General features: G+C 39.0%; 1 protein-coding gene across 2 annotated transcripts in view; it reads left to right on the forward strand.

Moving 5' to 3' along the window:
- The window catches only part of LOC114664543 (histone deacetylase 1), a 681,169-nt gene that overhangs the window by 134,077 nt on the left and 519,631 nt on the right, over positions 1–27,461 (forward strand). The window contains exon 15 of one of the 2 annotated variants that reach the window (XR_007933431.1): positions 16,534–16,545. The exons of the other annotated variant lie outside the window; for it this stretch is intronic. The gene's annotated coding sequence lies outside the window, so the exon portion shown is untranslated. Of the gene's footprint in view, positions 1–16,533; positions 16,546–27,461 lie in introns of those variants that run through there. 2 annotated transcript variants of the gene reach the window in all.

The following is a 27,461-nucleotide window of genomic DNA, read 5'->3' on the forward strand; positions in this document are numbered from 1 at the left end:
TGAGGGCACCGTGGCAGATGTTAGCTGACTTGCTGACCAACCACAAGTGTTACCTGGTAGGTAACCACCCATACAATCAGATTGTGACACAGACTACGAATGCAATGAATATATATATATATTGTGGCAGACAGCCGGGTCCCATGCCTGGCAGGGACGCCCCTGCTACTTATGTTCCGGGGGAGCAGCCATGGGCAGCTCAGTACCGTCGCTTGGTCGCAGCCTACCTGGCCAACGGTGATTCCCCAACCTCTTGCAGGGCTCCATGGGAGATGGAGTCCTCCACAGTCTGGTTGGGGCCCAGGGTGGCCGCTAGGGGGGACTGTCTGGTTTCAACAGCCTGGCTGGACGACTCTTCGGCCCCACCCGGAAGTGCAATTAGGACAAGGTGGTCAAGCACCTGGAACGCTTCTGGGTGGGCAATAAAAAGGGCCAGCCACCACCACTCAAGGAGCCAGGGTTGGGAGGAGGAGGTCTAAGCTTGAGGAGGAGTGGTGGGAGAGGAGAAAGGATTGTTGCTGTGTTGGACTTGTGCTTTGTGGGACTGTGTATTGCCTGTGGGTTACGGGGAGGACGTGCGCCCATCAGGTGAAGAAAAATAAAAAGTCCATTGGCTTATTACGTGCCTCTGTGTCGGGTCAGGCACCTATATAGTGCCTTGCTACAATATACTGTATATATATATATATATATATATATATATATATATATATATATATATATATATACTGTATATATATATTACACAGTACATTATCAAAAATGAGAAATTTGTGAAAACATATAAACCCTACTTCAAAATTAACAAATAAATTTTGCTTTATATTCTACAGGTTTTACTAACAAAAATCCAAAAATAAAAAATTATCAATAAAGGATATGCCTAAAAGGCAAGCCCAAGCAATCAGTGCCCAATGCATAATTCAAATTTCTTAAATTATAAAAGAGAGCCAAAGGTCACACACCAAAGAAATGAAGAAAAAGCAAATATCAAAAAAGCGCTTATCAAAGATGTACAAATTCACCTTATAAAAGGCTAGGGGTGGTCCTGCAGCTGTGGTGTCAGGAGGGCTTATCCCTCTAGCTTAGCACCAAAAGCGCACAATTAACAGAACAAAAGGTACATATAATATAAAACAATTTAAACAAAAACATAATCAATATTTGCAAAAAACAAGAAAACAGTTACATAGAAAGAGAACACACTAGAGCCAGGGAATCACAGTTACATGGGTACCACCATGTTGTTTACAGCAGCGGCTCTATTTTGTTAGCCTTGTGGCTGAAGTGGTTTTGGAAAGGTTGGGCTTTAAGCCCCAGGGGCCTCATGTATAAACGGTGCGTACGCACAGAAATGTTGCGTACGAATGTTTCCACGCTCAAATTGCGATGTATAAAACCTAAACTTGCCGTAAAGCCACGCACATTTCCACGGTACTTCATACCCTGGCGTACGCAATTTCTTCGCTCGGTTTTGCAGACTGGCGGCACCCAGCGTCAAAGCAGTGCTACTGTTCCTGTGTGGTCACCCTTTCTTTCTTAGATCCACATAGAGCAATATAATGGTCCAGGGAATAGCCATAGTATTCCAAATACCATAACTGCTTTAGCGTTGTAACTCTCACTGCATCTTCTTCTTCTTTCAGCTGCTCCCATTAAGGGTTGCCACAGCAGATCATCTTTTTCCATATTACTCTCACTGCACCACTCGGAGTATTTATATCACTGTATGTGAGTGGGGAATCACAGCAGCAGCTAATTGGATAGAATTATCGGTATACAGCATGAAGTAGACGCTGCCTGAGCCACGGCAAAATGTTTCAGAGACATTCCTGTACGGACTTCGCGGTTTAGAAAAAGTTTCATCCCAAGAACTATAAATGCACTCAATCAGTCCATCAAGTGCTCCTTGTAGAACTGTTTGTACTTATAAGTACAATTACCTCACTGTGAACTTGCACTACAGTTATAATATTGCACAACCTGCGCCACTTTATAAAGCGCATATTTACATATGATGACGATATCATTTTTAAGATGAAATGCAGCAAAATATGTTGATTATATTATACAGATAAAACTTTAACTTCATTTAAATAATCTGTATTGTTAATAATTAAACATGTGAGGACACGGTGCCGCAGCGCTAGCTAGTTCAGGGATTGTTCCTGCATTGCGTTGTATTCTTACTGGTGCTGACGCGACACTGGAAGGACAGACAGATAGAATAACTAAACATGTACTACAAAGATATTTCAATGTTTCTTAAAAGTTTTGAAGAATCGGCGTTCTAAGCTTACAAATGGCTTCACGTCTATTACAGAGCTGATTGTGTGGCGATTGGGTATTTGGAGAAAGAAAAGTAAGGACAGGAATTGGAGGTTAGTACGCTTGAAAGAGACAGTACTTCTGTAATAAATTATTTCATCGAAGGTCGCGCATGGCGCAGCAAGCCTCTTGCATGAGACATGAACAAGCACTGCGCCACCGTGTTCCCATGTTTAATAACATGCTTTCATTCCTATCATCATGAAAAAGATATCACGTATACATCTCAGTATTTTAATTAATCAGAGAGCTGTAACATCACGAATGTAACAGATTATTTGTCCTGTCGGAGAAAGAGAAAGCCCGTTTAAGAAGCAGGTAGTGATTCGGGCACATAGAACACATAGAAGATCAAATACAGAACAAAGCATTTAACGTGCTACTTTAGTTACAATGGGATTTGAGAAACTAGTAAATTAAACGATTTTAAGATGAAATTTATGAGGTTCTACTTTAATGGCAAAATAAGCTACGTGATTAAAGTGGAAATTTCGAGATTAAAGTTGACATTTTGTGTTTTTTTCCCACTGTGTGCCTATTTTTTTTGTACCCTAATAAGCTTTCATATGACAATCAGACGGTCCACTACGAGTCGCCTTTTCACGGCGACTTTGATATGTGACTTCTTTTTTATTTCGGGCACTGTGCGACTTTGTGAACTTGAGCTTTCAAGTTTCTCTGACACTCTGTCACTCGATCAACTTCCTTTTGTTGATTATACCACTGTTTAAACCAACAAATAGTATGTTTTTTCTTTGCCTCCACTTGGTATTCGCTGAAATTCTTACATTTTCCCCCGTGCTTTTCCCATTGTCTTTTCACAGAAGCCTATTTATATTGATTTGCATATTCAAAGAGGCGTAATTCTGGGAGGAGTTGGGGCGGGACAGAAGGCACGTGCATGTGCATTACTTTTCACGCTGATCGGGATTTATGTAGCGGAAGAACGTGGAAGTTGGCGTACGTACAGATTCCTGCATCTGGATTTTTCTGTGCGTACGCACATTCCCGTTTTTGTGCTTACGCTATGTTATAGTGTGAGTTCTACGCACGGCGTATATACATGAGGCCCCAGATCTTTTTCTTTATCATGCATTAGATTAATAGCGGTAACCTTTGATTTTTCTGAACATCATATACAATTTAGCACCTGTGTGAAACCCCACGGGGGCCAACCTCCCCCCAGTGTTTGATTTTAAATATCGATAACAACCTTGCGAAATTTGGTTTCATAACCAAGTAAGACTGTGCATGAAAACCACAGAGGTGGCTAAGACCCTAATATTTTCAAATCCTAGAAACACAATCTGGTGGTTGGTGACCTGAAATTTAATTGTACCAACCCTATAGAAAGACAATGGCATACATTCACTTATGTCCAAACTTTGCTATAACAAAGGAAGAGACTCACAAACCTCTTTCAAAGGGCATTTAATTAAAAGAAAATAAATCTGTGTAAGATTGTGTTTGTATTTGACATTTCAACTTTCAATGTTGGTTTTTCATTTTTATATGTTCAGAAAATTTTATCTGATGATCCCTGCCTGTTTTTTGACTAACTCTTTTGAACCACAACTATTTAACTTGACCTTCCCATTACAGTAGGGACTAATCCTGAATGAACTGCATATTCAGACACACATTTACGCAGTCACAATTTGGAGTCACAAATTAACCTAAGGCTGACATCAAACTACATGACTTTTCCAGTGATTGTCAGTTGTAGCCTTCATTGCGTAATCTTGGCAAAATCGTGGACGTTTGTAGTGCATGGCTGTGACCTCCAGTTGTTCAGTTTGACATCTCAGGTGACTCATTTATAGTGCTGTACAACAGGCCACAACGCAAGCCAACAGTTGGCCTTATGTGTGTGTGAGAGCTGACGTCCAATGAGGGCTCAGTCAAAAGTACAATGCATACAATGTGACCACAAGAAATAGTGGGTGTTTTGAACCACACAAACAGACAGAATGGGAAAAGGATAAAGGATAAACTCACTATACTGAAAATATTTGTAAAGCTACTAGCACTTAATTGGTTGTTAAGTGTGACATGCTTTCCGACTCAACATTGTGTAGCCTGACCCTGGGCATTCCATGAGGTGATGTTGCAGGAAAATCCATTCTGGGAATGTTTAGAACCCTGAACTATGGATCTCTTAGTCCAATCAGTTATGCAACTATAAAATAAGCCAAAATATGTGTTCCTTCATTCTCTCCTTCATATTCTTCATCTTTTCTTTCATTTTGTTTCCTTCATCCTGGCCCACTGATATTTGAGCAATAATACCTAACATTAAGCTTTTTTGCTATTATGACTCTCTTCTTTAATGCAGTGCTTGGGTTTGGCACTTGACTGACTCTGTTGGCCATTGCCAATTGACATTTGTGAGAAGGGTGTAAGAATATTTATAATTTCAGTCATATCATTCAGTGCTATCCCTTGGCTGCCTTCCCTGCTTAATTTATTCTGTGACTTCACTTTAACTGTTTTGCAATCACTGCATTTATAGATTTATTAAGCAAAGTGCTTAAGGTGATGTTCACCATGAAAGGTACTATGTAAAATGGAGAAAGACTGATTGATGGAGTGGCTGAACTTCTTAAATGTAGACAGATACTTGGATACAAATGCAGGGAAGCAAAGTACACTTCATATTGCCATGATCCAGATGTTAGAAAGAACTAACAGCTGTGTCAGGCAATTTTTGCTTGGTATAGGGAAAGCAACTTCTTAACAAAAACAATGGCTTGAAACCAAGCTGGAAAAGAGATTTGTGATGTGACTTTTTGAGTGTTTTTAAAAGAATAATAATACATTCAAACATTCATGGAGTGTTTATTCAAAGAGAAAAGTACATTTGGAAGTGCGGAACACACTGCATCCCTCTTTAAAGTTTCTGTCAGTTGGAAGTCATCACTTCCATTAGATATTACTAAGGGTTACCTGACATTTCTCTCTTTCCCAGTGATGATAAATATTGCTGGGATTTGTTGTGAGATGTCTTGATGAATAGCTTTACGATGGAAAATTGAGCTTAAAGGCTGGAACCACAAGACATTAATGCTTTGTGCTGTATAGCGTCATCCAAGTTGAACTACTTCTGATACATATTTGGAAGAAGTTTTATAAATCAACACTTTCAAGGTGACTAAAGAGCTGCTAGCAGAAATGGATGTAAGTAGCTGTGAGGACTAAAGAGAAATTACCCAATATTCTTTGGTTTGAGGGAACATTCTATGTCTTTAATTCTGGGAGACATACCAGTGTTGACACTGCTAAGACAATGTATCCAAGGTTCTAGTGGTTTTTACACAGGTTTGGAGGTCACTAGCATGCATGTAAAATTTGAGACATCATGTGCAAGAACAAATCATTTTATATGGTTCCTTTCACTAAGAAACATACAATCATTTTATATAGTGACTTTGTATAGTTAACACTATCCCAGGGATTTTTACGCACAGAAGACTGCACTTTTTATGATATGAACACTGCACCACACGTTGAGTAGATTGGGCATGCTGAACCTTACCTATTAGGCCACACTGCTTGTCTGCAATAGATGAGAAGGAAAAGCAGGGCAAACATAGAGCCTCATCACAGGTGAGAGGATACAGAAAACTGGTTTGGTTTTCAGGTACTTGCACATTGCAGTTGCTGTTATTGTCCTGAGCTGCATGCAAAGCACAAGCATCTTAGAGGTTGTGATAGTCATCTAAGGCAACATAGTCCCGAGTCAGGTCCTGGATGTTGTAGTCAATCAGGCCTTGAAAGGGAACTTTCCATTGGCATATAAGTACCATGATACACTTTCTCACGCTATTGACAGGGTGGCTGCTGCTTCTATAAACTCAACATTTTTGCAAATATGTATTTTCCAAAACATTTTCAGAAGTAATTGACTTTTCAGTTAGTTGAACTACCAGCAAAGTTGTGCTTTTCTTTTGAATGTATGTAACATGTGCATGCATGATGATCAATGGCCAATGATGACCATCAGTCATGTTAACAGAAGAAGGTGTATGAAGAGGTGGTCACTGGAGCCAATTTTTGTCCACTAAAACAAGACATTGTGCTTTTCTCCTAATGCCTCAGTTGCTTCTATAAGGCTGCACACTCAACTTATGACAGCAGTAAGTGGACAGCAAAGCCTCTCTAAAATCAAATGGATTCATAGTTACCTTTATGTGGAAATAATATAACACTGAATTCAAGGACAGGCCACAAAACCAATTGGACTGGCAGAGCAACGCCATCTTATGCAAGGTTTGCTACAAACATGAGCAGATGAATGAATTGTCTCAAACACGTGGAACATCCAGGTGACAATTCGAAGGTAAGAATTTGAAACTTGGCATCTGGAAAATGCAGCTGCTAACAGCCTCTTCTCCTTCACCCGCAGCCTAGATGATCAAGCTCATTGAGGCCTCTTACGGTTTGGACCCAGTGGTCCTGCTGTTTCTGCCCCACAGGCGATTTAAAGACTGAAAGTCCGGGAAGTTGACGTTCATGGACCAACCATGTAGCATTGCCACATAAATATGTATATGATTTGTTTTTTTTCTCTCTATGTAAAATCCCGTTGCCATTTGAGAATACGGAAGATAAGATAGGCGGGTTGGATAGAGAGGACCTTTTGGGAGGTACGGGGCTGTCATTGCAATTTCAGGGAGTGCCATGGAAACGGATGCACTATTTAAATAGGGGCACGAAAAGGCAGGAAGAGAAGGAAGAAAAGACAGCCCGAGCTTTTATGGATGAGGAAATACTGTACACATGACCGATCTGAATCCAGGAGAAAGATAGTTTTCGGGGAGCACTGCAAGTCCAGCGCAGTCTGGGGTGGCCACCTCGAAGATTCCGGATATGCTGAGGTTACCGTGAAAGGGATCGGAAGCAGTGTGAGCAGTTAATCTTTTATTCTGGGATTGGCATGTCTAAGGAACTGAACTATGGGGAAATAGGAAAATCGGAAAAAGAATAAATCGAATGGACAGTGGGAAATAATTTTATGCCTTGTGTTTATTGTATATATTGGAAGTGGGGGAATTTGGGGGACTGTAGAAAATGTATTAATTGCATTTTTGTTGTTGCATCTTCTCTCTGTGTGGTTTAGTAAATATCGCTTTTATTATTATAAGTCATCTTTCTGTGCTGTGGGAAGGGGCTGAAGGCAGTTTGGGGATGACCTGCAATCATCAGTATCATTTTTCACTGTAAATTTAGTGAAGTGTAGTGGATACAATTGTTACAACCAGATTCAAAAGCACTAAGACCTCCAAAAACTCAGAAAGGCAGAGAAAGACGTACAATGTCTGCTATCTATCTATCTATCTATCTATCTATCTATCTATCTATCTATCTATCTATCTATCTATCTATCTATCTATCTATCTATCTATCTATCTATCTATCTATCTATCTATCTATCTATCTATCTATCTATCTATCTATCTATCTATCTATCTATCTATCTATCTATTCCTTTTGAATTTTATTTGTCATTTTAAACGGGGCAACCCTTTATTATTTCTGTCTTGTTTCCCTTACAAATTTACAGAATTTTTAAACAGTAACATATTAAGTTTATAGTAAAATAGCTACTGTGAGCTTAAAGACTTATGAGCTTCATTTCAGGAGCTGGCAAGTTTCTTAAGATATAAACTCTTTTGGATGAGAGTGTAATTGTTATAAATCCTTGTTATGGCACCTTTGAATGTTATATGTCTCATTTGTGGATGATATCTGTCCATTTCTAAACATTATTTAATATTTTCATCTTCCTGGTGGTAATATCATGTTGATTCTATTTTAGGAATGACTGATTTATCATGGGCACCACCATTCTAAATCTTTTTGATGGCTTTGGCTATTTTGTTTATTGTTGATATGCCCATTGCCAGTCATGTGAGAGATCCTATGATGTAATGTGATATTACACCCCCCCCCCCCCCCCCCCCCATTTATGCAGCAACTTGTTATCCTAATGTCAGATCAAAAAAAGAAAACAAAAGGAAATGTCTTGAAGAATTAGTTTAGTTGCAGCCAGCTGTCCATCTTTACATCAATCATGCATTCATCCATCATATGTTAACCTCTCCAGCCATCCATTTAATATTATTTCTTAGAAGATTTTATCATACATTCTTTCTTGTTTAGCAATTGTACTAATATTTTTTTTTCAATTTTTTATGAATCAACCCATCTTTCCAGGAGTTCACCTGTCCATTTATCTTCCATTTTCTGAATTCCCTTTCTTTGCTGTAGGAGCACCTTAGAATTAGATTAGAATAGCAATGCTTTACTGAACTGAATACTACTGGCACCACATTACAGTTTTTGTCTTCTATTTTGGTTCATAAATGGCAGTTATCGACACAACTTTGCAATGTTCTCTTAATAATATGTCATTGCCAATTCAGTTTCAAAGTTATTAATTCCATATAAAATGTTTTGTCTGTAGCAGTCGGTTGGTGCTTATATTTTCTAAATCTCTTAAGGTGAATTTACATTTGGTGTACACGAAGAAAGAACAACCCAGAATGTGGCAGCCTGGGCCTGAACCCTGGTCACCCTGTGGGTGTATTACTGAACATAAGAGGTTTGACAAGTGAGAGATGAAGTGTTTCCTGGCCTCATCCTCATTCTGCTGAGCCAACTTGGGTTTGAGCAGCTTGCAGACCAGCATTGCCTTCTCTGCTTAAAACTAAAGAGGTTTAATTAATTAATTAAGAAAACAGCCAACTTCTTTTTTATCTGTTCATGGTGTAATTCTTATGTGTGTTTATGCTGTAATTACAAAAGTCCAAATAAGCAGTGTATTTTTAATTTCTCAATCACACTGCACATATGACCACTTGCTTTTCTTTTCACTAACGCTGGTACCTTTTACTTAAAATATGGTTTCACTACTCTAACATCTATTTAGTTTTAAACCAGCCACTTCCATGTAGCCCTGGAGTCATATGTTTTCAATCAGTCTTCATCCATTGTTGTTCATTTCAGGCACAAGCTGATGTTGCTAATGAGCTATTTTGCACAGAGAACAACTTAAAAAAAAATCATTTTAGCTTCAGAAGTCTGGGCTGCATTCTGAAAATTGGAATTGTACTGGCATTGAAAACCAAATACAGATCTGGATCTCGATTATGATTCAGGGATCAGGTTTTTGGTGATCAAACAACAAAAATAAAAAAGTTATGTACAGTGGTGTTAAAGTTCAGTCAGGTCCATAAGTATTTGGACAATGATGCAATTTTCATGATTTTGTCTCTGTACACCACCACAATGGATTTGAAATTAAGCAATCATTATGCAATTGAAGTGTAAACTTTCAGCATTATTTCAAGGGGTTTAACAACAATATTCCATTTAGGAATGACAGACATTTTTATACTTTGTCCCTGTATTTTCAGGGGCTGAAAATTATTTGGACACATTAACATAATCATAAATATAGTGATCATTTTCAATATGTTCTTGAAAATCCTTTACAGTCGATGATTGCCTGAAGTCTAGAACCCATGGCCATCTCCAAATGCTGCATATCCTCCCTAGTGATGCTTTGCCAGGCCTTTACTGCAGCTGTCTTCAGTTGGTGCTTGTTCATTGGAATTTCTGCCATTAGTTTGTTTTATGCAAGTAAAATGCATGTATATTTAGATTGAGGATCAGTTGATTTACTTGGCCTTTGAAGAAAATTCTACTACTTTCCGTTGAAAAACACTTGATTTGCTTTCACAGTATGTTTTGTCTCATTGTCCATCTGTACTGTGAGGTGTTGTCATTTTTGCAGTATTTGGCTGAATATGAGCAGATAGTACAGCCTGATACACTTCAGAATTTATCCTGTTACTTCTGCCAGCAGTCATATAATTAATAAACATACCATAAAACTGCCTCCACCATGTATCACAGATGATGTGGTGTTCATTAGATCACGAGCCATTCCTTCTCTTCTCCATGCTCTTCTCTTTCCAGCATTCTGGTATATATTGATCTTAGTTTCCATTGACCACAGAAAATTGTTCCAGAACTGGACAGGCTTTTCAAAAATGTTTTCTGGCAAAGTCTATCCTGTCCTTCCCATGCTTGAGGTTTATCAGTGGTTTGCACCTTGTGGTAAACCATCTATCTTTATTTTTATGAAATCTTCTCTTGATGGTAGACTTTGGCAATGATAGGTTGACCTCCCGAAGAGTGTTCTTAGTTTGTCTAGATGTTATGAAGGGGTTCTTTGTCCCCTTAGACAGAATTCTGCAATCATCCATAGCAGTTGTCTTCTGTTTTTTTTTTTCCAGTCCTTCTGGTATTGCTGAGCTAGCTAGTGTGTTCCTTCTTTTTAAGAATTTACCAAATGGTTGATTTGGCCACTCCTGGTGTTTCTGCTAGCTCTCTAAAGGAGTTGTTTTGTTTTCTCAGCCCAATGATGGATTGTTTTTATTTGCATGGACAGCACTTTGGATCTCATATTGAGAGTTCACAGTGACAGCTTCCAAATGCAAATAATTTCACATTTGGAATCAATTCCAGACCTTTTTACCTGCTTAATAGTTAATGAACTAATGAGGGAACTGCTCACACCTGGCCGTAGAACAGTTTTTTTCAGTCAAATGTACAAATACTTTGAGCCCCTGGAAATGGGGGGCTATGCCAAAAAATGGCCATCATTCCTGAATGGCTTATATGGTATTTTTGGTAAACCCCTTAATTTAAAGCTGAAGTCTGCACTTCAATCACATAACGGTTGCTTTATTTCAAATCCATTGTGGAGGCGTACAGAGCCAAAATTATGAAAATTGTCTATCTGTCTATCTAAACATTTTGAACTTATAAAAGTTAAAATAAAAATAAAAGTAAAGCAATTTTACTGTAATGTAAATCACAAAACACTTAGTAGACATTTGAACCATGGGTATGTCAAACATATGCTTAAGCATCCTGCAGTTTTTAATGACAGAATACCTCATGGAGTTGGAAAAGCAGATCCTGTTTGTTTCCTTGCTGTTGTGAAGTTCTGTCTTAATGTAGCGTGAAACAACACTTTCCATGAAAAGCCACTATAAAGCGGTGATTATGAGACAATGCAAATAGAGCACAAAGGACTAAAAATGGTGACAAAGTATGTATTATACTACACCGCAACCTAAGTAATGGTTGTTTTATATTCATCTGTGTCAAACTAGTTTGCTTCTTTTGTAAGTAATAAATGGAAGTTGCTGATTGAAAATAAATTGAAATTCAGTTGAAAAGAGAAATGATTAGGTTTGATTTGCTCATTTGCATCTGTGGATTACTGTAACCTGAGATTCACCTCTACATGACATGTTTTCATGTGTACACTTTCAAGTGTTATGTTAACAGTGCCAGTTTGGCTTGTTCCATGCCTATTTTTTTTTTATTTGATTTCTGTTGCTTCTATTCATGCTCCCTAACCAATATGTAATTGGTAATTCATGTCTTTCAGCATATTCTTGATAATCTGTGATGGGTAAAGGTGACAAATCACCCACCCATTGATTGTTAAGACCTCTTTACCCATTTGTGGGTTTACAGGTGGCTGACACCTATCCTGGCAGCAGTGGGTATAAAGCAGTAAACCCACCACTGTTGGTGACAAATCTACAGTAATAGTTTTTTGTAGTTATTATATTGCAATTAAAAGGGCATTGCACAAATGACAATTAGCTAGAAGTGGCAGACACAGTGGAGAAGCAGTGAGTTTTAACGCCCCAGCACAGCTGGCTTCTGTCTAAGGTGACTTCTGTGTGGGTTTTGTATGCTCGCTATGTGTTCTGACCCTTTCCACAGTCTAATGTGGTTGTATGGTGTGTCTGTCATGGTTACATGTGTGAGTTTAATTGTTCCTTTTCATATGTGGCTCCTGTCTTGCTCCTATTGCTTCTGGCATATCTTTTAACTATCTGTGACCCTGATGGTTACTGGTTTAGAAAATCGTCCGATAGTCTTAGATAGAATATTCACTGCTCGTTCTTTAATCAATAAACTTGGAAAATACATTTTTGCAATTACACAAAGATTTTCAAACCCCACCCTACAAGCGGAAAAAAGCCCTTATATTTTAATCAATGTGTGGGTTGACTGGTACCTAAGTGTGAGTGCCAGCATGTTCAGATCTCCCACACACAGTGTGTCATAAGGAAAATTGCTATTTGCTTGCCATGATGAAACCTTCTTTAATGGAGTTCTCCTTTACTTAAGGGCACCGACTATGAACCTTGGAAAACCATTTTAGATTTGAGGATTTTAAACAGGAAAAGAGCATTTACTGTATACGCAGCATCACAATAACAGAGCAGGAAGGTAACACGGCAGTTAGTACAGATCTAGGTTCTGAATTCAGATCCCACAAGCAGGGTGAAGTTTGCATGTTCTTCTTGTACATAGTAGGACAGATGCAGTATTCATGGGACAGATCGCACACTGCGTTCTGACTGTGTGGAATCAGCACGTTCTTCTTGCATGTAATGGTGAAGTGGTTTCTCTTCCTCATGGATGCAGTATTCTGGATTCAAATCCCACACCACTTTGCTGTCAGTGTCTGTCTGTAAGAAAAGCCACACAAACATTTAAAGAACATGCAAACTCCACACAGCTAGTGATCGTGATTTGACAACAGAATTCTATGTCGTTACTGGCAGGTACACACAAAAAGTAGAATGCAGAATGTTCTGTTGGGTCACCAAGTTTTTATGAGTGATAAAATGCTAAATAAACAGAGCACATGGAGTATAATGCTCTGTCCTGGCCTGAAAAATTGGAACCTGAAATGGAGAGCTTGTGTCACTCCCTGACTCTGTGTGTTTAATTGTGAGCACATTCTATTTTAGGTATCTCCTAATGGAAAAGAAAAAACATTGCATTGTTTCCAAAAAAGGCAAACTGCCTTAAGCATGCAAATGAACAAAAGACTATAATGTCCTCAAAAAATACTAAGGAAAATAACCTGCAGATGCTTCAGAATTTCCAGAAAAGTACACATGAAAAATAGACAGTCTGTCAGTTTTAAATGATGAAAGACAAGGTGAAAGACTTACCCTGCTCCATGTCTGCTTTATCATTAACTGAAAGTTGTCACTGGGACATCCCAAGTACACCACCGTGACATCACACAGCCTGTGCATCTCCAATACTCATAACCTGCCATCGCAAATTCATTCGTCATTCACTCTGTTTCTGCTCTAATGGACTTTTGTTGGCCTTACTCCACCACGAGCTGATCTGCCACCCATGTTGTATGCATTTCCATCCTGTTGCTCTAGACAATTTATCAAATTCATAGAGCTCTCAGGTTGGGTGAACAGATTTCTCAAAATAACCAGACTTAATTCTTCTGCAGTACTTCATGATTCTTCTGTACTTTGGCCTCCTTATTATTCTCCATTACTTTCTTTCACATTGCATCTTTCCTCCAATTCTATCTTTTTTCTGTGCATTTCTCTATTTTTCTTGTTTTATTCTTGTTTTTGCCATTCCCAACCTGCATGATTGAAATTTTGTACCACAACCAAACCAAAAAAAAAAAAAATAAATAAATAGCAAGTCCTAAAATTTGTCTATCACAGAGTTTCTGTGTGGGACTTAATGTAGGATTCTACCTTACTGCATTTTACAAGGTTGTATGCACTTGCTGAAATTCATAACTGTATAAAATAAGATCATTTGGAGCTGCATCAGTGGCCATGAGGTGGTCCACATTGTAGAACTGCCACCTTGCACCTTTACTGTTCTGTCTGGATGTTGTCTCTTTATAGCTAGCACATTCTCTAGGAGGGTGGCATGGCAGTGCATTGGTAGCATTGTCGCCTTGCAGTAAGGAGACCACATCCTTGGTTCTCACTGGGTGAACTTTGCATGCTCTCCACATGGGTTTCTTCCAGGTTCTCTGTTTTCCTCTCACTGTTACGTTCATGTTAGGTGAATTGCCGATGCTATATTGACCCTAGTGTGTGGTGGGGGTGTGTTTTCCCTGCAATGGAATGGCGTCCTGTTCAGGGTTTGTTCCTCCATTGTGCCCTATGCTAGCTGGGATAGGCTCCAGCCTCCCCGCTATCCTGGTTTGGATTAAATGGGCTGGAAAATGACTTGATAACCTCTCTTTATTGGCATGTGGTTTCCTCTTGGTACTGCCCACATCCCCAAAGACATGCAGGTCTGCTAACTGGAGACTTCAAGTTGATCCTGGTATAATTTTGATATTTTGGATAAGGTAAATTGCAGTTTTGTACTTTTGCTTTCATTTTGACTATGCAATTACTTTTATTATTATTTTCTTCTTGTTTTCTAGCTGCAATGTTGAGTCTCATTTCTTATCACTGCCACTGGACTGTGTTGGTGCCAGCAACCATCTTCTGTTGCTACACATCATGAGTGTGTGTGACTTCATCGACATTTAAGATGGCAGCATGTTGTTATGGTGTCCAAGCTTTTGGAATTGTGAAACAAAACTTGGAGTGTTGCTAGCCATTATAAAAGAACTTTAGGGAAAGCATGTTGTTTTTGACTCATTTTTGGCATTTCTTGTGTTTGACTCACTTTTGGCCTTTCTTTTGTGCTCTGGTATTTGTGGTGTTGATTGACTGCCCAACTTCTGACATCTGCCCATTATTTTTACTTTGTTTAAGTCCTCAAATGCTGGTTCCTTTGTGGCCTGCCAAATCCAGCTTTGGCAGTACAGGCTTGAGTATGAGTGTGACTGGGAGATGCATTGCTGCTCTGTCCAGTGCTGTCTCCTGCCTTGTGCTTAGTGTTTAGGTGCCCCGAGCCTGAGCACTAAACACCTCAGGTGTCCCCCACAATCCTGAATTAAAGCAGATTTAAGACTGAGATGAGATTAATGATTATTGATATAATGGTATGCTGTGAGACACTTTGCTCACTTAGATGTGATTTGTTTTATGTTTAAGCACATTTAAACTTAGATCATAACCAACTTTTTTCCACCAGAAGTAGATATTCACTTCCACACTCCATTTTATGAAAATGGGTTTCCTCTGTTCCTGCAGAAACAAAAGGTGTATGTGCAGCATGCTTTGAAAATAAGCAGACATTTCAGTTTAAATCTGAGCACTCTGCTTTTGTTGTGCTATTAACAGTTTATGGCTGTGAAGCAGTGTAGTAAATAAAAATCTCTGGTTGTAGACAGAATTTACATGGCCAAGATTTGGAGTTATGTACTCCCCTATGATTGCTTTCCACGTCAGCTTCCCAAGTGAATCCACTTCAGTCAGTGCCAACCCTCTTCCAAACTAGTTAGGTGACTTCACACTACATGAAGCTACAACCTTGGGAAAGAAAATCATTGAATCCATGAAATTGTGGAAAAAACTTATTAGACTTTCCAAAAACACATTGGTAAGCGGTTAGGGAAGCTCTGATGTTTCAATTAGCTCAGACCTGGACAGGATGGCAGATTGAACATCAAGCTGTCATTACTAGTGAAGAGCGAAACAGTTTGGGCAAAATTGAATTCACAAAGAAACTCAGTGTTTTCCTTTGCAAAATATTTTGTAAAACAAATTGCGTTTCACTTTCAGTGACATTTGTGCCATTAACAAAAAAATAGATGGTCAGTTTACATTTACATGCTTTAATTCTGCATATGTCTGCCTTTCATTTAGTATTTAATTAAAGATCTCTAGTGAAAAATAAAAATCACCAGAATCATTTCCACGTAAGCATTTTGTTCAGCTGCCAGATGTGTTCATAACTTAGCCAGTAATGATGACAATTTCAGTTATCACAATCCTAAAGATGTATCAGAGACAGAAAAGTAATTTGAAATTCCACAGAGTTTGGACAGATGCATATCCGCAACCTCTTTTACAGGAATCAAGATACAAAAAAGAGCCTTTGCTAGGTGATGGGTTGGGCTGGGGCTTTGATATAGTGAGAATTTCTGGTGGTGGAAACACAGTAACACGCACAATGGTGCATGCATTGTTGTATTGTCGTCTGGAAAATAAGCCACATATCATCTCTCTATAATAAAAGGAAATCCTGGGACGAGACTTTTTCAAAGAGATAATTTCAAGTCCCCAGAGATGAAACTTTCACTAGGAGATTTTTTCAAGTCCCACACTCCTCTCAACCATATTCAACCACGCACACGGTCCAATCACCTCTCATTCATGTGAATACTTTTGTCAGACACACTTCCTGCGCTCTCAGCTCTTATAAATTTTTATGTTTTCCTCATTTTAATGCAAGACATACAATCTATTTGTTTCCTTCGATGTAGTCCATTTCTGGACAATAATTCTATATGTTCTAGATGACATGTCAATGACTAAGTGAAGAAGAAAAGGCAGCACATCGAAAAGAGGCCCAAAAGTGTTGGAGAGAAAAGAATTTAAAAAAGAACAAGAATAATGTAAGTGCAAATTCGGAAAATAAGGAAAGTAATAATCAGTCCGGACCAAATGAAATTGAAAACCAAGCAGGCCCAAGCGGAAACAGAAATAAAAGACAAAGAGTAGAAGACAAAGTAGAATGTCGTAAAGAGGTTCAAAAGTATTAAAGTAGTAAAATTCGAAAGGCATGAAAAACTGATAGAAAAGATTGCATTAGCACTAACAAACTGAAATTATTACTCGGTGAAATAACGGAAGAGCAAAAAGAGATTGAATATATGGACATAGGTGATATGACAGAAGTATGTAGATATTGTTCAGCTTTAAGTCGGAAACTTGTAGATTGTCTAATTCGTGTTGCCATCAGGGAAAAGTAGTGTTTCTTCCCAATGAAGAGGCATATCCACGAGATTTAAAAGATTTGTTGTTTGCTGTATGTTTTTACTGTAGTGTTACAGTAAAAGTGTAAGTTTAAAAAGTATTTGCATGTTAATTTCAAAGCCAAACAGAATGAAAACATTTGACTCAACGAAAATCTCTAACGCAACATGAAATATGAATTTCTTTAAAATTATTACGTTTTACTTTTTTTACTATGGTTAATTACTCACTGTAGTGTAAAATATTTAGTTCTATTATGCATATGTAACAGTTCCCATGAAAATAACAATCATTTTAAATTGTACATCCGGTTACCCATACCCGGGGGTTGGCGAGCGAAGCAAGCAGGGGGCAAAGCCCCCTAGTATTTTTAAAAAACACACTGTGCTTCTATCACATCTCAGCCATGGTTTTCTAAGCCTGTTTAATGCTCCATGTGTTTTGGTCACCTGTCAATCACTGCTAAGAACCGCCCTCCTCCTTATAAATTTGGAGGGCCTCCCTCAGTTCCTAGGGGGTTAAGGTGAATGCACTCTGGAGTTTATGAGTTCTTGTGCCTTCTTCTGATCTTATGTTAAATTATTGGATTTTTTGGACCTGTTTGCTCTGTTTATTGACTATGCCTTGGATTCTGTATTGGGACTTTGTTTGACTTGGATTGCCTTTGCTGCTGGCAACTCCTTTTGCCTTTTGCGCTGTACACAGCTTGCTTTTACTAAAAAGGGTTGTGTTAAGGATACAACTTTTTTTAACAAAGATCCTGTATTTGACCTTTTTCCTAGTTGCGGTTTGACTATGGTATTCCCCCTCTAATGGGCATATTTGGAAGTGCTTTTGGAACTTATTAGAACTTATGTGCTTTGGGATGCCTAGTTCATGACAACTTCTTTGTATTTACGTAAATAAAAAACTTAAATAGAATTGATTATACGGGTGTGTGACAGAATACATGCATTACATAGCTGTAGAAATAAACACATGTAAAAACTAAACTTTACAGAGCAATATTGCTTGTTTTCCACCCCCAAAAAGCTTTTAAAACCTCAAAAGTTTTTTTGATTACAAAAATCATCTGTGAAATTAATTTTAGTTGTCAGTTTTGCAAAACTGTATGTAAATTGAAACTTGCCTATTTGTGCTCATCACTAGTTAATAGTATTCGAGAAAGTGCCAGCAATGCTGCCAAAGAGGCTGACAAACACCAATGATCATACATACAGTATGTGTCACAAAAACACCCCACTGCCCTTACTGCTGGCCTGGTAGGACAGGTAGTAGGGAAGGGAAAGATGTCAATGTTCAAGATGTCAGTGACTTTGTAACTAGCATGTGAAAAGAAGAGTTACGGATTCTGCAGAGGACCATCCCCTGAGCTGCTTTAAGATTCAACCTTCTGGGAAGACAACCATATCCATCCTTTTTTCAAATCTGTTTATTGCAGTTCAGGGCAATTCCATCCAGAGTTGCTTCCGTTATTGTACCCTATGCTGCTGGAAAGACATGATTCTATAAAAGAGAGCAAACAGAAGCAAGAGACGCATTAGCCCCTGTCACAACTAAAACCATCAATCAGGTGGATGGGACATGGGAATACCTACTGAGCACTCAGCCTACTACAACACCCATAGTGTGTTTGCAAGAAACTGACACATTTTGACCATCTGTTTATGTTGTCTCCTTCCTTACATACTGATGGGCTGATTGACTTTATGTTTGAGTCTGCAAGCTTTTTAGACATTTAACCTAAATGACTCATGGTTGTTATCACTAGAAATGGGACTTCCATCAAGTACTGACTCATAGTTCATGGTGTCTTTTGCAACCAAGTCTATCTATTTATTTTGTATATGGTTTATTAGTTTTTACTTAACTTGGTGACAGTTGTCCTCAAATCATTCAGTATCATCTTCTGACCTGCTCTCATTCCCTGTCTTTATACCCCCATGCTACCAGAAATCTCTCATCTCTGCCTCTTTTAGATGTAGCTATTCCGATATTTAGACAGGACCCCATCAGTAAGTGGACCTTAGATCTCTGACTGCTGCTTGGATTTTGGGTTTACTTGATTTGACTGACCCTCCTTTTCACTCCATGACAGCCACCCCAGTTCTGAAAATCTACTGTTTGTGTCCCTGAACATAACATGACATGGATGAATAGGTAGCCATCATCTACCAAATGTCCCCCAAACTGGAAACATCAAAATAAGAACATTTTGAACTAATACTTTATGTAGTAATATAATTGGAGAGGTCTGGAGATATTTAACAATAAACTATCCAAATAAGTGAGACATTTCTAAAGTGTAGGTGGCACGGTGGCCAGCGTGTTTCACACTCCTGTATTTGACTTCCCAATCAGTCCTATTCTCAGTGAATGTGTGGAAATCAGTAGTCCTCCCTTTCAACTTGGTGTGAAAATTAGGAAATTTCAGTACACCTCTGTCAAGACTAACTTGTGCTTCTCGCCTCGCTTCAAACACCACAACACAGCGCAACATGCAAAAGTGTGCAGGCATGGGCTCGAGGGTGAGAAGAATGGCTTCCTGAAACAACCAAACTTGTGCAGCTGCTCATGTGCAGCAGTGAATGCCGCTGGACTGCAAGGTGCAAGCTTTGTTGTCTGTCCTTGGAGGTTAAAAACAGCATGTGCACATAGAATCACAAGCCTGAGAGCAAAATAAAGGATCATCAGAATGGCCCTGTCCTAAACTGACATTCTGCTTTGGCGATTTTTTAAAACTATTGCCTTTTACAGAGGTGGGCAGTGCTGAGTCCTGGGATTAAATCTGGACCTGCTCACTATCTGAATGCAATTTGTGTATTCTCCTTGTTTCCATGTAGACTAGAAGTGTCTCTTCTCTGTTGGGCCCTTGGGCAAGGCCCTTAACCTGCAAATCCTGAGTATGACATTAACCTGCATCCAACCCTGCAAGTAGGAGGGAAATTTGGGGGTGTTGGCAGGATTGGCACTCCAGCCACTGTAAAAAAACTCACACTGTTCCAGTGTGGTGCTGAGGTGTCACCTGTTGCACGGCTGCGCTCGGGTCCCAATCCGAGTGGTTCGTTGTGTGGTGGGTGCGGCAACATGCTGTAATCAGCACATGCTCACAACCTCTCTCTTCTGTATTGCAAAACACATCAGTTAGGTTTTTTGGAGACTCTAAATCAGCTTGATGTTAATATTTGTGCCCTGTGATGGACTGAGATCCAAGTTTGGTTCCTGCTGTGTGGTTGATATCGCTAGGATTGGCTGCTGCATCCATGACCCTATATCTGGCTTAAAATGGTGAATGTTTTTAAGTGTATGATCTGTTGTTGTTTTTTATTTAAGCCTGTCGCTCGTTTCTGAAGCATAGGCCATTGATGATAGTTTTCCTGTGCTATCTGCTCTGTATTGCCATTACCAGCTGTCTCCACACAAAGTCCTATTAACTTAATGTCACCATTCAGGTTCTCTGTCCAGGTGTTTCACCCTTGCTTACTATTCCTTGGTGGGGTCCAGGTTAAGGCCTGCCTAGTGACTTTGCCTGCAGATTTCCTCAAAGTGTGTCCTAGCCATCCATCCCCACCGTCTCCTCAAGATCTCTGAGTCTTGGGTGCATCTGTTGCAATAGGTCAGCATTGTTGATGGTTTTCAGCCAGTATATCCAAGGATTCGGTGAAGACCTGATTTATGGAACTCTGGATCTTCTTTATGGTAGCCTTTGTGGTTTTCCATGTTTCTATTCTGCACAGCATTACCAACTTAACATTTGTGTTGCATAGCTTTATATTTGTATTGCCGCTGATTTCTTTGGAGCTCCAGAAGTTTCTGAGCTGGAGGAATGCTACTCTAGCAAAGCTGATCCACATTGTGACATCAGCATCTTTTCTCAATTTTTGTCTTTTGCCAAGATAGCATAAGACACTGCCAAGACAAGTGATGGACTTTACTTCTTCTGGGTTAATTTTTTCCTTAATTCTTTTTGGTTCTTCACTGCTGGTGTTGACTTTCAGGACAATTGACATTCCTTTGTTGATGCTGAGTCCCAGCTGGGCCGAGACTTTATGCAGGTCTTCTGATTTTTCTTGCATCTGTTGGTGGCTGTGTGAGAGAAGGGCATTATTGTCTGCAAAATTAAGGTCTTCAAATTAGGTCCATAGGTTGCACTGGATTTCACTTTTTTTTCCTTGCTGATGACAGACATCATAATCGAGTCAATATTCAGAAAGAATTGAAAAGGACAGAGCGGGCACATTCTTGTCTATCTACTGTGATCAATCTAGGTACTCTGGGGGCCCAAGGTAAAACAAATCCATGGGGCCCTCCGTCAACATGATAACATTTATTACCATTATTCTAGGTCAAAGTCTAAATTAATAATCAAGTCAATAATGATAGGAACAGTTAGGACCAATGAGAAACTAAATTTTGACTTCTTAGAACACCACCTCACTGTTACCTTGACCATGTGTCTGAACTTGGGAAGCTGAATTTGGCTGCAGAATTACTACAGTGGGTCCTGGAGAGACTGACTGAAGCCGATTCAGAAATGGCCAATTTGTCTAAAAAAACAAGTCAATCCAATTTTTGCTTCCACACATGTAAATCCACTTCATGATGATTTATGAAATCAGTTCTGATTACATTTAATGTTAATAAAAAATTAATATTCTTCACAATGGAGATAGGGGTCCTCATTAGGGGGTTTCCGACTGTGCCATTGTAGTATATCGATGTTATACATGAAGGTGGGTTCCCACAGATTTGTTGTTACCCATTTAAACAGACACCCTTGGCGCAACTCTCCTAGTGTTGGGGTCCTAGGCAATTCCCTGCCTTGCGTGTACTGTCGCTACACTTATAACTGTGATTAAATATCAAAGTGTTCCATTTATGTCAAGCACATGCAATTGTGACAAAACAAATGTTCCTTTATAAGATGCATATAATGTACATTTTAGTTATGTAGTCTTTATGCTAATTACAGCCTGTTCATCTGAGCAGTGTGCCCTGCTGCCCCTCCAGCCTGACAAAGAAGATATGAGTTGTTAGCTTCACTGAATAGCAGTCAAAGAAGAAACCCTATTACAACTACTGATGAATCCCATTACATCAGATTTTCTAGGAAGACGTATCATACCAATAATGAATAATTATGTCACATTTATGCACTATAGGAAGTCCAGGATGTCCTAGAAGTTCATTTTCTTCAGAATCTTTGTTTTCGGGAGATTTTGATTTAATCTTCTCTCTGGCAATCTGACCACTGCATATGCTATCATATTGTTCTCTGACTTTTGCCCTTATAACTTTTAATAGGCTTAAAGGCAGAGATTTAATAAAGGAAGCAAATAAGGAAGCAGGGAACCAAAACAAGTTGGGGTGCCAACTGGGTCACCCCATTTACTGCCAATATCCAGAAAATTGAACAGAAATGAGAGTGTTATGGCACAAGAGAAAAACAGGCACAAAATCAACCTTTTAATCCTCAATAGCTTCTCTAAAGTTTCAGCTCTATTGAGCAGGTCATCTTCGGATTTATACCGTCCTCACCAGAATAGGCGTGGCTCTGTTGAGTGGGGACGTGACTGGGGTGCCCTAAGGAGGAGAAAAGAGGGGTATTATTAGTGTTGGCGCCCCCTCTTGTCCCAGCAGGTTATTGCATACTTTATTTGAGTCTGGAAGGTGAACCTTAGATGCCCATGCGTGACACTAATTGCTTATGTCTAATCTTTGCAGTTGTCCTTTGCTCTATTACCTTTTTATAAGCATTATATTTTTGAATACTATAATTTTAAAGCTACTCTTTGTGTAAGAAATGTGGTAAATAATAATTGTTGTTGTTGCATGCTTAAAGGACACTCCAGGATTTTGAAACATTGTAACAGTGCATAATAGCAGTCATGTACATTTTCAAGGAGCCGTAATTCAGCTAGCAGGTTCACTTCATGTAAAGCCTTGCAGAATTTGCAACATTTTTGCTGAATGAGGGATTCACAACATTGCACAACCAATGAAAAAAAAACATAAATACTGAAACACTGTAGTAATACAAGAGCTAAAAATAACAAATGAGCATATATTCAAATAATGGAGAAATGTTTCTGGGAAATATGGACATAAAAAGCACTACAAACTAAGAAGAGGGAATCCCCAAAGAGAAAAAGTGATGAAATGAAAAGTATTACACAGGAGGAAGATGCAGCAGTTTATCTTCTCAGTTACCATCCATCCAGCTACTCATTCATCCATTACCAGGATTATGGGGAGCTAGGGACAGTGAACATATGGTAGGAACCAGCCATGAAAAGAGGATATTTTCTCCATAAGACTAATCATCTTGCAGTCACTGTTAGATCAAGTTCATTCTCTTAATTTATTTGTGGTGCAAGTGAGTGTTTATCTATTTGTGGGCACCGTGGGACTGTTTGCCATTCACTACAAGGCTGATGCATTGTTGTCAGGTTAGATGTTGGCTTACCATGATCTTGAATGCACTGAGACAGCTGTAAAAATGAATGCATGGATGGACTGATGGGTTCATCTTGTCTTCATGATATCCTGCCAACCTGTTTCTGCTTGTCTATTCAATATATTGTTTTAATCCTGGGATTAGAAATGATTAATATGACATGTGGTGACAGTTCTCACAGTAAGATATCTATCTATCTATCTATCTATCTATCTATCTATCTATCTATCTATCTATCTATCTATCTATCTATCTATCTATCTATCTATCTATCTATCTATCTATCTGTCTGTCTGTCTGTCTGTCTGTCTGTCTGTCTGTCTGTCTGTCTGTCTGTCTGTCTGTCTGTCTGTCTGTTGTGGGCACTGGGGGGATACAGCTCCCCCAAACACCTGACACAACAGACAGAGGCACAAGTCCCAGCACAATGTAGGCTTTATTTCGGTGGAGTATCGCTTTTGCCTCGCTCCCCACCTTATACATATTGGTACCAAGCACAATTCAACACAGTCCTTTTCTGTCTCCTTTCTTTCTCTCTCTTACTTCCACCTCCACTCCTCCCTCAAGTTTTGTCCACTTACTCCCAGCTCTGGCTCATCCCTGCAATGCTGGCAAGTCCTTTTATATTGGTCAAACCGGAAGTGCTTCTGCTTTTCCGCCCATGTTGTCTGTAAGCTCTTCCGGGTTAGGCGGAAACCACATGCCATATAGCTCCTCCAATTTTTACAGCACCCCCCTGGCAGCCCCCACGGTATCCAACAGGGTTGAGACAAAGAACTCCAAGATCCATAGTGCCCTGTGGAAATCTGGGGCACTGCTGCAATCCAGGGGAGCTGCCATCTAAGGTTGTGGGGGAAGCAGTGCCCTAAAGAGATTACCTTTCCCATCCTTCCATTTTATTGGGTGTCCCCGGTCAGGTTGAGCTGCTGGACGTCTCTTACACTATCTATCTATCTATCTATCTATCTATCTATCTATCTATCTATCTATCTATCTATCTATCTATCTATCTATCTATCTATCTATCTATCTATCTATCTATCTATCTATCTATCTATCTATCTATCTATCTATCTATCTATCTATCTATCTATCTAATATTGTAAACAAAATAAGTTCACAATCCTAAAAACTAGCTCAAGAGTCCAAAAACCTTAAAATCACAAGAACATACTGTTTCACGGACTGCTGAACTCTTAACCACGCCAGGTACATTCCCTAGCTGCATTGTCAGGGGACCCACCATGTTAAAAATGCAGAAAACAAGGAACATACCTTACAGAATTAACATAATTTACAATAACATGACCTGAAGATCAAAATATATCAAAAGGAACTAACAAAACACATCAATATTGCAAAATAACCAAAAATTAAAGAGCATGACATAACAAAACATACAAACTCAATGATATAAATTGGAGACCAGGGAAGGAGGCCTGGCAAAAACCATTGCACTTTAACTATGTACTGGCCAAAATTTTGGTGGGACATCTTGGACCACATGAACAAGGTCTAGGAGGATGAGCCTGGAACTTCAAAATATGTTCCTGACCCCAGTTAGAAGTCAAGCAAAATGACACCTTTTATTGGCAAACTAAAAAAGATTACAATATGAAAACACCTTCTTAGTTGCCTTGAAAGCTTGCATGTTGTAATCTTTTTAGTTTGCCAATAAAAGGTGTAATTTTGCTTGACTTCTCACTATATTCATAATGGCTAACACAGTACAACACCCTAGTATTCCAGACCCCACAAAGAGTTATGGGATTGCCCTGGAGGTAAGCTGAGCCTGGGTGATATATCCATTTTACCTTTACTAGATAAGAGAGCTTTAAGTCAAGAGGTAGTTCAGGGTGAGGTGGTAGAAATGCCAGAGCAGAATGGAGAAATTACTGGCAATTACAGTACATGACAGAATTTTGTCTTGAAATGTCAAAATGATATAAACCATTTTGGAATGCAGGCATACTTTGGTATTTAAGATCCTGGTGGCTCTGAGGCTAAGGATCTGTGCTGGTATCCAGAAGGTTGCCGGTCCAAATCCCCGTCACTGCCAAAAGAGATCCTACTCTGCTGGGTCCTTGAGCAAGGCCCTTAACCTGTAATTAACCAGCCTACTGACCGTGCGCTCTGACCCCAAGGGGTATGCGAAAACTAACAAATTCCTAATACAAGAAATTGTATAAGGCGAAATAAACAAAAAAAAAAAAAAAACAAAAAAAGTGGTTTGGTTGTCTACAGTACTCTGGTTTCCTGGAGGCCTTTAGGCTTCTTTAGAGATCACACTAGTTCTATATGGATGTGATAAGCTGTTGGATTTGGCAGTCAGTGGGGTTAATGAGTGTTAGTGTGTTTTCAGTTGGCAGCGAGACCTCATGAGATCTTATTTGTTTAGTTGCTATGGTTTTATGGGGGCTAATGTGCCACTTTATGGTTGTTTATCTGTAAGATAAGCCTGACTAACAATCCCTAAGACAGCAAGGAGACAAGGGAAGCAGGCATCGTGGATCATAGCTGCAGGTTTCTATTGAAAGCCATACCATCTACTGAATGTAAGTTTATGCTTTCAGGGAGAAATATTCTGCTGGGCAAAATCATTACAGTATATAAGCACCTTCTTTGATGTTTGCATTTTAGAATCAGACAGTCCTTGATCACCAGTTGGTTTGGTGCTACTCAAATTTCACCCTTAAAACATTTTAGGGATCACATACAAGTGCAGTAATCTACAGAATCTTTTACTTTTGTCCACATTAAATATTCTACATTTCCAGTTAACCCATATCTTGCAAAACAGTTCTCACTTTTGAATTAGGAATGTTTTTCATGCAGCATTTTCAAATTTCATTTCTAATTGCCCATGTCCTCGGGAGATCAGCAGTGATTATGAACTGAATGTAAAATATTTTTTTGTTGGAGCAGGTGAGAAAACCCCACAAGTTTTAAAGAAACGATAATGTAAAGAATAACAGCATGAGTAGCTCTCGTCTTATATATTACAGGCACCAGATTCCTGAAATACTGGTTTGGAAAAAGAAGTGGATAAGTACTCTTCAGTTTTGGGATGACCTGGCATCCTATCCTTGACTGTCACCCAGAACTCAAAAGTGGGGATTTGGAAAAAGTGTTGAATCGGAAACAGAGAGAAACCTCATCCCTGTCACCACAGGGTTTAATAATCAGTGGATGGAATGGATGGATGGGAGAAATCCTATCTATGGCACATAAGCGAGTAACTGCTGTATGCTACTATTCTTCTCTTTTACAAGCACAATGTGTTCCTGAAAAATCCCTTGTAAGATTAACTTTCATAAATGTATTTCCCCGTAATTCCAAAGTCAAAAAATGTGTTTGTCGTTGTGCTCCACAACTGACTCTCATTTTTCCTAAACTAACACGAAATTCAGTTAATATGAACAGAATCACTGCAGAAGTTAATAACAATTATCAAGACACACTCTGAAAAGGCATTTCCCTTTATTAATGACTCATTAATACCATTAAGATTGTTTGTAGCTGGTGCGTTACACACATTTGCAAAAAAAGCAAACTTACTGTATGATGCTCATCATTCTTGTGCACAGTTTTTGTCCTTCAATTAAAAAAGCAACAGCAAAACAGTAACTGCAGAGTAAAAATAATCCACTTGGCAAACAAATTGAAGATGGGGAGGTGGCAGCATTATTTCTGCAAGCTGGTTGGTAGTTGTGGTTGCAAGTGAAAATGTATGCATGATTTTTCTTATCTAATTTGAATTTGTTTTTCTGTGCATATAATTACTTCTTTGACATCTTGTAAAATACTTAGAGCTACATGCTTTGTATGAAAATTTGCTATAGAAATTAATGTTGTTGTTGTTGGAAAAGCAATGCAGAAGGAGAGGATGAAGAGAAGAGACGCCAAGTACTTAAATATCT

This window comes from Erpetoichthys calabaricus, chromosome 14, assembly GCF_900747795.2.
Source record: "Erpetoichthys calabaricus chromosome 14, fErpCal1.3, whole genome shotgun sequence".
Lineage (NCBI taxonomy): Eukaryota > Metazoa > Chordata > Cladistia > Polypteriformes > Polypteridae > Erpetoichthys > Erpetoichthys calabaricus.